This window comes from Micromesistius poutassou, assembly GCF_964030765.1.
Source record: "Micromesistius poutassou genome assembly, chromosome: 11".
NCBI lineage: Eukaryota > Metazoa > Chordata > Actinopteri > Gadiformes > Gadidae > Micromesistius > Micromesistius poutassou.
The window spans coordinates 14,244,084-14,258,898 of NC_140281.1; positions in this window are offsets into that span (position 1 = coordinate 14,244,084).

Sequence of the window (14,815 nt, forward strand, 5' to 3'; positions counted from 1 at the left end):
GGTGCAAATGTATAAAAGATCATAGCACCTTATCATACGTCTTGCTTTCAAGAAGACCCATTAAGAATGTTACCTCCTTTACTTTGAACAAAAGGTGATTTAAATAAAGTAACCCATAAATTGGTTTATAATTACACATTTGACCTATCAACTGGTTCCTACTGCTGCTTCGTGGTTCTTTGTCAAACTGTAACACTCCTCATTGTTCTTGAGATGAAATGATTATTGTTGAGTGGCGAGGAAATCACTCTATTTTAACAATCCACAAACATTCATTATAGCAGACACACCCGCACACAACCGCGCGCGCACACACACACACACACACACACACACACACACACACACACACACACACACACACACACACACACGGCTAAAGTTAGCCGTGTGTGTGACTTTAGTGAAAACATGTACAATGTATCGTGGTAACGGAGGAGAATGGGCAGAGCCGTTTAATTGAATGAAGCGCCGGCGGCAGCAGAACAAGCGGGAGCGCGGAGTGATTAAGCGGCGGGAGAAGCGTGCTTATCTCGCGCTCCGCGGCCCCGCGCCCCGCAGGAAACGTGGGGATGTCAGCGGACAGATTAAGCGCTTGGCACGGTGGACGCATGGCGCGCAAAATGGACGGGGTGGGGACCTCGCTAACGCGTGAACGCGCGAACGCGCGCGCGCGCACACACACACACACACACACACACACACACACACACACACACACACACACACACACACACACACACACACAATGACACTCGGCAATGAGGGATGGCGGTGTGTGACCTTATCGTTGTGTTTGGCAGAAGCTCATACAAAAACTGAGAATTTCACTGGAAGTGAAGGGAGGAGGAGGGAGGGAGGGAAGGAGGGAGGGAGGGCATGCAGTGTAAGTGAAAAGGAATTTCGGAATAGCAAGCATTTTAGGTTGGTCAGCATACACCCCCCATCCTCCACATTCATCCGTCCCCCAAAGACCAGTGGAATTTACTTTTTACAATTTTTATAGATTTCATGACGGAGTGTGAAGGGTTGTGTGAAGGACAGGAGCTGCCCAGAGAGGACAGGATAACTCGGTATTTACTGTGCCGAGGAACAATGTGATGCCCGTTCTCCGTCAGCTCTACATCTGCTCTCTGAATTCATCCGAGCTGCTGAATGTGGAGCGGAAAGAGAGGATCGGCTCGGAACAGAACTCAATACGTTTACTTTTAATTGAAGTGAATGTGTTGCAGTGCAGCTGCAATGCTCATAATTGAATTCCTGTCAGCTGCCAGGACAGGAATCTTAACCACTTATTTAAACCACACACAGCATTACATATTTATATATAGTTTGTTCTTTTCCACAGCATGGCGCAGCCAAACTAATGTTCTCCGATTCAAACCAGATATCCGACCCGCTAACGGTATTGGTATTCCTCCTCTGGCGGTGCTGTACCTCCATGCTCGGAGAGACAGGGCAGGAGAGGTGTTCTGGTGACAGCGGAGGCCCGGTGGATCGCCCGGGACAGCTGCTTGGACCACCATGGCCCGATATAGAACGGGAGACACGAGCCAAAACATAACACACATTTTTTCCCATTACCGCCATGGCTTTGAATCTGTTGTGGCGCCAATTACACTCTGGGCAGACAAGGGGGGGGGGGGGGGGGGGGTGGCTTTGGAGACCGGGCCACCAAGATACCCGGGCCCTCTCCTCCAGGTTCAGTTTGAGGGAGTTATGGAGGTGGTGGAAGCCTGGTCCTCCTGGGTGAGGAGAGAAGAGGGGGGGGGGGGGGGGGGTAGGGAAGGGAGGTAGGGAGGAGTGACGAGAGGGAAGGGTCAAAGAGGCGGTAGTGAGGGGTGAGGAGGTGGCAGTGAGGGGTGAGGAGAGAAGAGGTGGCAGAGAGGGGTGAGGATGTGGCAGTGAGGGGGGAGGACCAGGTAGTGAGGGGTGAGGAGCAGGTAGTGAGGGGTGAGGAGCAGGTAGTGAGGGGTGAGGAGCAGGTAGTGAGGGGTGAGGAGCAGGTAGTGAGGGGTGAGGAGGTGGCAGTGAGGGGTGAGGGGGTGGCAGTGAGGGGTGAGGATGTGGCAGTGAGGGGTGAGGATGTGACAGTGAGGGGTGAGGGGTGAGGATGTGGCAGTGAGGGGTGAGGAGGTGGCAGTGAGGGTGTGGAGCTGGTAGTGAGGGGTGAGGAGGTAGCAGTGAGGGGTGAGGAGGTGGCAGTGAGGGGTGAGGAGGTGGCAGTGAGGGTGTGGAGCTGGTAGTGAGGGGTGAGGAGGTAGCAGTGAGGGGTGAGGATGTAGCCGTGAGGGGTGAGGGGGTGGCAGTGAGGGGTGAGGAGGTGGCAGTGAGGGGTGAGGAGGTGGCAGTGAGGGGTGAGGGGGTGGCAGTGAGGGGTGAGGAAGTGGCAATGGGCCAGCCTGTTTACCCTGACAGTTTCCTTCATTGTTCACCCCGCTTCCTTTTCACGGATTGTTGGCATTTTTGAGCTGGTGTTTGTTCGGGAAGGTTGACCAGCAGGCACACGGGAACCATTCCTCACATATCCTCCACTGTCTGCTCACTGAATAGTTTCCAGGATGACAAGCGCTCTTGCGCAACGTCAAGCATCACCCACTCCCACACCCACTCTCTCTCTCTCGAACCCCTGCTTCCTCCCGCACTCTTTCCTTAGTCTCTCTATTCCCTACTCACTCTGATCCCTCTGGACCACTGGTCTCTCCCTCCCCCCCTAACCCACACACTCTCTCAATCCCAAGCTTACTCCCTCTGCTCGGTCACTCTCCCCCTAGTTTGCTCCCTCCTGCTCCCTCCATGTCTCTCAGTAATAATAGTAGATGAATAATGATGACCTATAACAACAGTAGGGGTTTGATGTCAGTGAATCCGACACTGCTGTTGAACTGAATCTCAACCGAGCCGGCTTCAGCAGGGGTTCACCTTGTTAATCTCTCCACAGAAATAGCACCGGCCACCGTTTTAGGTAGCGTGACGTTACCAGCGATACCACCCGGTTATGTAGAAGCTGGACCTGCGCACACACGAGGAATACAGAGAAACTAATCCGCTCCGTATCCCCCCTAAACCCAATTATCTTACCTCTAACACAGGCTCAGTAAATGAACCTGTTAACCGTTTCTTTATCTAACAGGATGTTGTTTTAGGAAGATGTTTGGACGCAGCTGTGGTGCACGTGTCACAGGTCTTGGCAAGGTTAGGGATTAGATTTCACAACCCAAAGCCTGTTTACTAGAAGCTGGAAAGCAACATAGAAAACAGGAGGAAGATTCACACACAAGGGAAGACCGCAAGGGGCCGAAACTACTGGGGAACGTGAATAACAGGTCCAAAGAATACCAGTTATCCACACAGGTGCCGGGGGTTTCACCGACAACACGCAGTGAAAACAAGCAACACATGGGGTTGGGGCAGATCGCGCTACAAAGAATAAACCTATTTCTGGTTCCATCTCTGTCTAGTGACACTACTATCAAAGAATCAATGGCTCCAACTGTGCTCCTAGTGGTTGAAATGTTTCATATGATGTAAGACCATGCAGCATATCTCAATGTTGAGTCCAGAAAGCTGTGTTCATGGATTTGTTAATGTTGTAATGCTGCATAATATCAGTGGAAAACATGCTTAAACATCAAACCAAGTGTTCATGTCATGTTCTGTTACACTTCTAATCAAGGCCTGGATACATTTTGGTCAAATCAAGCTTTTGCCCAAGGGCAGGGAGTGGTAACCATGGTGATATGAAGCGGTAGACCAGGAGAGATGGGCTGTACTGGGAGAGAGTGAGGGATGACATCTTCGTCCAGCGGTCGCAGTGCTGCTCAGGGTCCAGTGGATAACAGGCCACTAATCCTCCCTAATCCAAAGACCTTCTCAATGGGATTACATGGCACTGAGGAGCCCTCACGTTCTACACGCAACCTATTGGCTGATGCAGCTAAACCAGCCAAATCTAACTCAACTAAACCTAATCAAACCACACCACACTAAACAAAAAAGAAAACTGTTGACATATTACAATTGTACTATTTGAAAATGCTGTGCTTTGATTCAAAGTGATTTCAGATACATGTAAATAAGGAGCAGGTAGGGGTTAGATAGTACAGATAAATGCCCCTAAGGAGCAGGTCGGGGTTAGACAGTACAGATACATGTAAATAAGGAGAAGGTAGTGGTGAGACAGTACAGATACATGTAAATAAGGAGAAGGTAGTGGTGAGACAGTACAGATACATGTAAATAAGGAGAAGGTAGTGGTGAGACAGTACAGATACATGTAAATAAGGAGGAGGTAGGGGTTAGACAGTACAGATACATGCCATTAACGAGCAGGTAGGGTCAGGGGTCATCCCGCTCAAGGATATCTACAGGAAGACGGAAAATTTGGTATCGAACCCAGAACCTTTGGCGAGGAGTCAAACCGAATAACCACTATGTCTCTTCTGCCCCCTCCAACTGAGATATGTGACAGTGGGAATTAAACCAACAACCTTCTGGCTGGCAGTTGAAGACCCTAACCACTACATTACCCTGCCAATATTGTCGCTCTGGTGACATAAAGGGGCGGCAGTAGCTCAGGAGGTAGCGCAGGTTGGGTGATAACCGCAAGGTTGCTAGTTTGATCCCCGGCTCCTCCTAGGTGAGTGTCGAGGTGGCCCTGAGCAAGGCACCTAACCCTAACTGCTCCCGACGAGCTGGCTGTTGACTTCGGTGTGTGCATGAATGGATGAATGTCAGGCAATATTGTAAAGCACTTTGAATAAAAGCGCTTTTTAATATTTGCAGTCCATTTACATACATAAAACCAGTCTACATTTATTCCACTTAAATCTGAGGTGGGAAGCGCTCATTTGAACGGGCTGAAACAAGACCACACTTTGAATGGCACACCTTTCCTAAGATGACCAGCACGCATCCACAGAGTATTAATGAAGATTAGCTCTGACTAAAAGATTAAGCAAATTAGCCGCTAGTCCCAGGAATAACCTGTTGCTGTGTGCTCGGATCCACCGCCTCTGAAATGCACAGCACAGAAAACACCTCATGGATTCCTCCAGAAAGTACTGGGAGCCAACAACATTCACATAGGTGAGTTCTGTTTTATTTGTATATTGTAATCAAGGAATTTTCTGTATTCTGTGTCGTTGTCGTCGTCTGGTTTTCCAACTGTCCGGTTAATTCTGGTTAAGTCATCTGAGCTGGTGGTGCGTAAGTGGGAGGGCAAATGACAAATAGAGATACTGTTTAAATGGTGGTTAAAAATGTAATGAATTATTCATCTGAATGTGAAAATTGAATGTTGTTCTTGTTTCCCTTTAAAATAAGATAGTTTGGTGTGAGGATAATGCATTTGATGGAATACAGAGTTTATGAATGATAAATCCCTTTATAATGAATGCTACATGAAATTGAAATCCAACTGTCAATAAAACAAATTTTGTAATACCTTTAATGTTTTAAAGGTACCCTTATATTTTATTGTTTAATGTAATTAGAGCTATCAATTACCTATTTTCACATCTGATCGGACTGAAAGTTAGACGGTGGACTTTTTATTTCATTGAATTTATATTAAAGATATAAGAATTGGTTATCATTAAAGAACAAAGGCTTTTCTCTCGGCCAATGGGAGCCGCTCTCCTGTTGCGTGGCTGGAACTGAGCCAATCAGGTAGCTTGAAGGCACCACATGACAAGCTGGTGAGCTCCCTGCTTATTTGACCTGTTAGACCGAGGCTTCCACAGTAAACAACATATGCTTCTTAATATTTGTTTACCAACTACCATCCAATACTCAAACAAAGACACCATGATTTTCTGATGTCTCATTCAACCATTTTTGTTTGCTTGTACATGGAAACGTTAACATGTAGTTTGGTGAGAAGCAGTTGAATAACTTACAAAACTAATCTCTCCATTGCTGTTCCTCCGGCAGACCAGCGATGACGTCGGGGGCCCCGGGGCCTCGCAGGGCCCTCTTCCCAGACCAGTCCGGCTCTGGGGGGAGCAGCCACACCCTGACCCCTTCCCGCCACCCCGGCCACGCTCTGGACCCCCTCCCCTCCAAGAGGATCTGCTTCTACAAGAGTGGAGACCCCCAGTTCGGGGGGCTCCGCATGGTCATCAACCGGCGCACCTTCAAGAGCTTCGAGGCGCTCTTGGACGGCCTGTCCACCAAGGTCCCGCTGCCCTTCGGCGTGAGGAACATCACGACCCCGCGGGGGCTCCACGCCGTGCGGACACTGGACCAGCTGGAGGACGGCAAGTCCTACATCTGCTCCGACAGCCGCAAGGTGAAGCCCATCAACCTGGCCCTGGCTAGGAAGAAGCTACCGCCGTGGTACAACGCCCGGCCCGGAACCGGGCGGCGCAGGGCGGTACAGGTGGGCAGGATGCACCCCGGCGCGGGGAAACAGCAGTGGTTGGCGGTGGGGCCGGTGTTGGTGCACACGCCGCGGAGGCTAACGGTGTTCCGTAACGGGGAGCCCGCCGTGAGCCAGACGGTGATGCTGAAGAAGAGGAGCACCCAGAGCTTCGAGGTGGTGCTGCAGTCCCTCTCGGAGCTGATGCAGTTCCCCGTGGTCAAACTGCATTCCACGGACGGGCGGCGGGTGAGTGCTTACTGGCCAGACACCTTCATATCTGGATCGGTTCAGACCAATCCATTGGGATGAGCCTCGATTTACAGGCCGTTATGTTATGTTGTTCGATACTTTATATAGACAGTGCCAGATGTATTTAGAAAACTTTGCTGACAACTGTTGCCTTAGACTCATCAATGATGAAAAATGTGTCACCCGACAACGTTGAAAAGTAATAAAACGTTAAGATATATTTCAGAACATCTATTTTAAGATTTTAGTCCCAGTTTCTTTGGGTTGGGTTTAGTATCATCTCGACCTAGCACAACCTGATTTAGCCCTTGGCCTGTAAATATCCACAACTGGGAGAGAGAGAGGGAGAGAGATAAGCTGCTTTAACTCGTCCTAATACCAGGCAAGGGATTCTGGGATACGGTGTGGAGCAGGAGAGAGATGGACTTAAAAGAGAGAACCAGAGAGAGACGTGAAGCTCCGGAAAGGGATCACTCAACAGAGGGTGCCTCTCCTGGGGACAGAGAAGAGGGGCAGCCCCCTCCCCCTGGTTCTCCCCATCAGAGATCAATAACACTGGGTCCATTCAGATCCTTTGGCACTGGTACCATTGTTTGATACAAAGAGCTGCTCAGTTTAGGAAGGCACTTGTATATATACTTTTTATTAATATAGGGTTATATCATATTGTGGTTCCTTTGCTAGAGTAAAAAATATACACTTTATTAAGGGTTGACATGTTATTTATACTATGATTCATTTCATAACTGACTATCATTGTCTAGTTGGTATGTGTGTATTGTGTGTATTGTTAGCATGTTCCAGGTGTTTAAAGGCTGTGTGCGGTTTGTTTGCGGCAGGTGGACGGCCTCCAAGCCCTCATCCTGTGCTCCGGGACGGTCGTAGCTGCAGGCAAGGAGCCCTTCAAGCCAGGGAACTATGATGTGCAGAGATCCCCCGCTCCAAAACGGCCGCCCGCCAGCAGACTGGGGCCAAGGAAAATCAGGCCGAGTGAGTTTCAAAATGTTATAGTAAAAATATGATGTATACATATTTGCTATGTTTATTATCAATATTCATAAAAAATAGCATGGCTATCATTCACACTGGGGACACGTTTCATCCACTTTTTTAAAGCTAAAGTTTGTCAAAAATGCTTGTAGTAGTCTAGGCTATGCCCTTTAGACGGGCTGCAATTATTTTCTCGCCATAACTATCCATTCTGACCACATACCGATCCCCCCATTACATTGCCTTTAAGTTTGTTTGTCTTATACAAACTCTTGTTGTGGATATATCCTGTGATATGGTTATTATTATTATTTTTTTCATTTTTTACAACTACTTTGTCAATCATACATACATTCAACATTAGCTCCAATACGTCAGATGACCATCAATGCAATAGACTAGAGGTTCAGTCAACCTGCCTGAACCCTGATACCAGAAAAGACCTACAAAGCCTCCTGCAGTCTACTATTATTCTTTTTTTTTTCATCTAATATACACTGTCCATCTTTTCATTTGCTGTTATCCGTTCCTCTTTTCTAACTGTATTCCCTTTTTTTCTTGTTCCCTGCTCTGTGGATTATCTGTGGAACACAATCCAATGGAATTGTACACGTCTGATTGATCAACCTTGTTCAATCAAAATGTTACTGAACATCCTCAACTGAAACAAAAGGCAAAAGGAGGTCAAGGAACTACTCAGAGTCCTCCCAGAGATACTTCCTCAATCAGATCCACAAATCCCTCTCAGAGAGTGTGTTTGATAGTAACCCAACAGACTCCATAGAGCTGGGGAACAGTCACATGCTAGAGTCTGTGGTCGAAGTGGACGCAGAGCCCTGCTCTGACCATGGAACCCATGAGCAAGGCAGCTGCCTGCCGACGGAAGACGACATCGAGAAGTCGTTCCGGGTGAATGACGACGGCAGCATGACGGTGGAGATGAAGGTGCGCCTGACCCTCAAGGAAGAGGAGACCATTCATTGGACCACCACTCTGACCCGTTCCAGTGTGGCCAATGAGCCCCTTCCAGACTGTTTTCCAGATCCAGAGCCGGAACAGGAGAGCGGTTCCCCCGAACACGACCGACCGGAACCATCATGCCCGGCGTTTCCCTTAGAAACCACTAGCAGCCACACACCCAGGGGGGACAACGATGACAATGACCAACCGCCGCCACATGAGAGTGGCATCTCCAGAGAGGAGGGGAACATGGAGGACGAGGTGACGGGGAACACCAGTAATGTGAAGTCAACCTGGAGGGCTCCCACACCAGGTGTCAGGAAGGCCAAGACCTTGACGGAGAGCGTGAGTGCAAACAGGGCCATGCCGGTTCAGGAAGGCACCGTCCGGTCCTACTCCTACAGAGCAGAGACCGAGCAGTATCGCATGGTCCAGCAGAGCAGCACAAGGCCAGTGCCCAAACCCCGAAGGCTGGCCTCTATGGATGTCAACTATGGGTACGATCAGGCTCAGTTCAACTCAGTGGGGATGTCCGAGGTCCTGCAGATTGAAAACAATGGAGAGGAGATCACAGAGACCATGTTACACATGTACGAGCAGCAAATCTGCCAGGACAACTTCAACGCCAACACTCACTACCGTGCTCAAGGTGTCTCTGTGTACGGTAACTATGGTAGACCCTCAACCTCTGACACAACATGGAGCATGAATGCTAATGTCGAACCCCAGTTTGGTAGACCATCCACAGCCTCAGAGTCCATCCCTAGCATGAGAGCTGCAGTTAGCAATCCCTGTAAAAGCCTGGTGCTAAACACCCCCAAAAAAGAGTTCACTACAATCAAAGATTCTTCTCAGTTATCAAGAGAGTCAGGGAAAGGCAAACACCATCAAAATGTGGCTGATGAAGCTAATAATAAAAAATCATCCAATACCAAAGCAGTCAAGAAACATGTCCGGTGGATTAAGTCGCCTGGCAACAGAAGAAAGCAAAGCCTCACAGAAGCCTCTAAGAAACGTACAAAAGTCAAAACATTTTCCAGCACCGGGTTTCTTAAGAAAATCTATGGTGGTCGACAAGTGAAGACCACGAGGAGGAGTAAAAAGAATGCAACAGAGAAGGAAAAGGTGAGGCCAGCAACAGAGAGCTCAGATCCTCCAGATGTTACCATGAAATGTACCATCAAAGATCCATACGCACTATCGTCAGGAGATAAGATGCAGGAGACCATGCCATTTGAAAGTAACATGTTGGAGCTATCATCCAAAACACGGGCAACACTGACACATCAGCGATCCATTCACGAGGAGAGACAGACCCATAAGGCATCCAGTGAGGTTAACAGAACAATGCCCCTTCCTGTGTTCAACTCCTCCAGCTCAGTTAACAATGAGTATGTTAAGCACTGGCTGGAGAACTCTCCTTCCCAGCATGCACTCTGCCCCGGGGACCGAACTCAGGTGGTAAAAATGATAAACCAGGTGGGACTAGATGGTGTGATTCCTGAGGAGTCAGAGGGTAATTGTTTGAGCATCTGCTCAGAAGACAAGACAGAGAAATTACACGCCAAACAGACACCTAAGAACACATCTGTACCCAGTAATGCAGTGCTTAACACGCTGTCATCCACAAGCAGCCGAACCGTGGCAGACAGAAAACTAACCGTTAGTCATACAGCTGACCAAGAACCTTTACCTACTGATCACCCCAAAACTACATCAATCTCAAGTCCCTCTGCTGGGCGTGAAGAACCATTATCTAGAAACTCATCCGTTAAGAGAGCACGGCTGGTCAGTAATCTCTCCTTTGAAAGGAAAATGTCTCAGAGGAAGGCTTCTGTGGAGAAATCTGCCTTAACCAAGCAAACAACCAACAACTCTATTCCCATCCAAATGGCAGACGGTGACACACTAGAATCAAACAGTCTCATGCCAATGAAGAAAAAAGAACCAACTGCAATTCTATTGGAAAGGCCACCACACACAGACTGCATCTCAGATCAAACCTCAATGGCTAGCCGATCATCATACTGTACATCTGTGTCACCGGTTAGTCCATCTTCTGACAAGAGAGTTTCCTTTTCCAGCCTTGCATCCAGTGATGCATCCTACGTAGCTATACTTCCTTCTAACGAGGATGATTCAACTATGGTGAAGGACAGCGACCTCCCTCTGGAGAAGAAACCCTCTATCAGGAAAGCACAGTGTGAGGTTTCTATTATCTCAAATGAGCCTCCAGTAAAAGAGATGCCCGTAGCCAACAGTCCATCACTTAAAAGAACCCAGCTAACCAGAAACCCATCTTTAAAAACAGCATCTCCACATAAACCTTCTTTAGATTCGTCAAAAGCTAAAACTCTGCACAGAAGCCCCTCCAGTGAAAGACGTTCATCGCTACATAAAACATACTCGCAGAAGAATACGTCTCCTTATTCTCAGTCACTGGATGTGGTGTCATCACCTGTAAAACAAAGGACCAAAAAGAATGTGGTTGATAAAAATGTCTCCCCAGATAAGATATCAGAGCCGACCAACCCGGCACCAGAAGAACCAGAGATACCTCAGAGAAATGTGGAAACAGGGATTTCTGCCTCCATTTTAAACGCTGGTATGAATGAAAGCGATAGAGAAACACTAGAACTGACAAACCAACCAAATCTTGAACCTGTGCTGGAGAAGATTTGCTTCTCCATTAAATCCATTAGACAAAGAACACAAAAGAAGAGGCCATATTGTCTAGAGAATTCCAATAGCCTGCCTGACTTCTCAGGTCATGTGACAACAACTTTTGGCTCGTCGTCCAAAGCTCTGCTAGCATTCCTAGCTGTCATGACATTAAAGGAAGTCCTGGCTCAACAACCCAAGTGTGAGCTGGATGAACTCAACCCAAGTTGTACTGAGGCGTTAAAGCTCATCGATTCTCTCAGGGAAATAGCCAACATTGAAGACTCTGACCAGTTGAAAAATAGCCTGTCAGAGCTACGAATGTCTGCTTCAACAGAACTCCTCCAAAGCTGGAAGGGCTTCCAGGAGCTCAGCAAGTGTCGCAGATCGCCAAAAGAGTCTGAGGAAGAGTTGAGGTCTGGCAGAAGGTTTGTGGACTACAGTGGGGCTGAGGACGGGGCTATCGATGAACTGATGGAAGAACTTGACATACCAAAAACACTGAAAGAAGAACTTGCTGCTTTTCCTGCATGTACACCAACAGCGAGAGGTGTCAGCGTTGAGGCAAACACAACTGAAAATCCATCTAACGACAATGTTACAACTATCTCAGAAGGGGATACTGTGAATGGCAGCGATTGTGTCCAAACCGCCGAAGCAAATGGTGATGAAGAAGCCTTTGTGGACGTGAAAGCAATCGTTAAACGATTCACAGACCCTGGAAAACCTCAAGCATCCAATGAAAAGCCTGCTAATCTTAAACAGCCAAATTTATCTGATGATCAAAAGGTGGTTCATACTCAGCAGATGACTCGCAATGGAGAAGATTCAACAACTGATTTCAAAGACACAGCGTTGTTACAAGAGGAGCTGAATCCCACTTCGGCCCCCCAGGTTTTCATTGAAGACAACCAGGAGGAGGATTCAAGGAATAATGGCAAAAATCAAAAAGTGGAGGAAGAAGAATTGGAGCAGGGCAGCCTCAATGAAAACCAATCAATTAAATCAGATGTACCATATGTGGATTTAGAGGAAACCACAGAGGAGAGAAATGAGGAGAGCAGGTGCAGCTCAGAGAGCGAACATCTGGACAGAGAATTTAAGGAAATTGATAGGAACAGTGAAGACAGCATGTTCAGCCCTGAGGAGATGTTCAGCCCTGAGGAGGTGTCCAGCTCCGATGAGGAACAGAAGCACATACTAAGTACAGAAGGTCACCATAAACACATATGTAATCCCAAAATACAGCAGAAGCTACCTTCACCTCAGGAGCAACGAGACATTGAACTGAGGCAGCTGAAACAAGTGAGAAACAACAACATGTCCGACTACAAGAGTCTCTCCAGCTCGGAGGAAGAGGAGCAGAAGCTGCAACGCACCAACAGGTTTAAACGCCTGGGCGTCAACATCAGCAGCACACACGAAACATCTCGCCAGGATGTTGAGGATCGGACAAGCTCAGAAGACGACCAACATGTCGACGTTCAACAGCTGGGCAGGACCAACACCAGGTCTGTCCACATCTTTCACCACGTAGATAAACAAATCCGGCGAAAACTGACCAAAATTGAGAGTTTGAGCGAAAGGAGTGAAGAAAATGTGTCTACTCCAGATTCAGAGGAGCTGAGTAACCTAGAAAAAGACCAACAAGTCCAGAAACATGAGCACCAGGAACAGTTGAGCTGCACAGAGGCTATGACTAAGCCTGTATGTAGAGCTGTAAATCAGGAGCAGCGTGTCCATGGAAAACTGTCTGCAGAAGATACTACTTGTCAAAGAGCTCCTCCACAAAAGAATGCTCAACCAGCAGAAATCATAACTCAATCTGTGGCAGAAAGAATAGGTCTTTTGAAGAAACAGGTGGCTGAAACACAGTGGAAGAGCAAAACAGCAGGGGGTGCCAGCATTCGAATTCCGGCAGACGAAGCCCACTTAAAGGTTGATCCCTCCACACCTGATACGAAGATGACCCAGCCGTTACCTGGCTTCAGGTCAGCACGTCACTCGTCGTTGTCCTTCAGCTACGAATCTAGCGGCGTTATAAACCGGCAGCCTGAGGGTGCCACTGTGCGGTCCATAAAGGATATGTTCATGGCAAAAAGTCTTCCAGATGTTCAGCGTGAGGACGCAGATGTACATGAACCATTAAGCTCCGAGGCCAGTCCAGCCAGCCAATCTCAAGATCCAGATGAGATGTTGGAGGCCGCGTCCATCGCCAAGGGATTTGTGAGGAGGACAATTGAGAGGCTGTACGGCAGGAAGGATCCCACTGCTGCCGACACTCCAAGCAAAAGACCCACGTCGCCCAAACAGAAGATAGAAAGCTTTAGCATCTTCTCGTCTCTCCCCTCGGCCCGGTCCAAGCAACGGTCCGACATGCCTTATTTTAATTCTACCAACACGCTCGACACATTGAGCGGAGTGACGCGCTGCATGGCTTTCAATACACAGGTGGGGCCTGACAACAGCCTGCCGATGGGCCAGGACAGATCGTTACACCGCAAGTCCTACTCGGACCAGGTTGAGATCAATAAGGCGGCAGAAACACCGCTCCCTGATAGAGATCTGCCAGAGGACACCAAACAGACGGCCCCCGTTTCCCCTATCAGCAAAAACCCCGAACCAGTTGATAAGTTGGCACTGACAAAGTGCACCTACTTCTCGCTGCCCTGCACCAGTGACTCAGAGCCCAGTCCTGAAGACCCGGGGGCCATAAGCATGAACGCTGAAAGCATTCTTGATATAAAAGAGGACCAAGAGGAGGCCAAAGGCTTGGTGGCAGACCACGGCCCACTGCCTGGCTTAAGGTTGCATGATAACAAGGTGCACCCGATGACCCAAGGTGCCCCTGGTGGTCAGGTTGTGGTGGTGCAGCCTGTTAGAGAGCAAAGGGTTGTTCAGAGACCTGTGGAGCTCGACGCTCTGGATGCGTTGTACACGTTTTGTGGACAGCACTGTCCCATCCTATGATGAGCTATTTTCATTACCTGTTTCTAGCCACTGAACATTGTGACGAGATGGTTTAATACATTTTCTGGTGCCTACATTTTACTGTTGCCATAGTTTGGACTTTCAACCAGCTTACTAACCAAACTAAATGGTACCTGCTCCCCACCATTTTCTAAGAAACGTATTAACCATTATACAAACAAACTGTTTAAAACTGTAAATATTTTGAATATACTTGTTTGTGTACAGCATTAATATAACTGTGTTTTTGTCCCTATAAACACACCAAAGCAGCTGGATCTTCAATGTGGCCTGTTCACAGAGCAACTATTCCAAGCATTACTGTAATCCTGTTCTAAACACCTTAGGCAGATCGAAACCTTAATCACACCCTCAGATAGCCAGCTGTAGGACTTGACAGCTGTGGTCTAGATGTCCAACAATGACAAAATAATGGGTCATAGATCGTAGTGATCAGCCTCTTGACACGTGTATTTGGGTTGTTTAAATACATATAACATAATATATAACATATACTTTTATATAGTTCATGTTTTATTGATCATCTGGCAGCTGTGACTATTTTGTCTTGATTTCATTTTGATTTTGAAAAATAAAAGTTTATTTATGATTGCTTGTGTT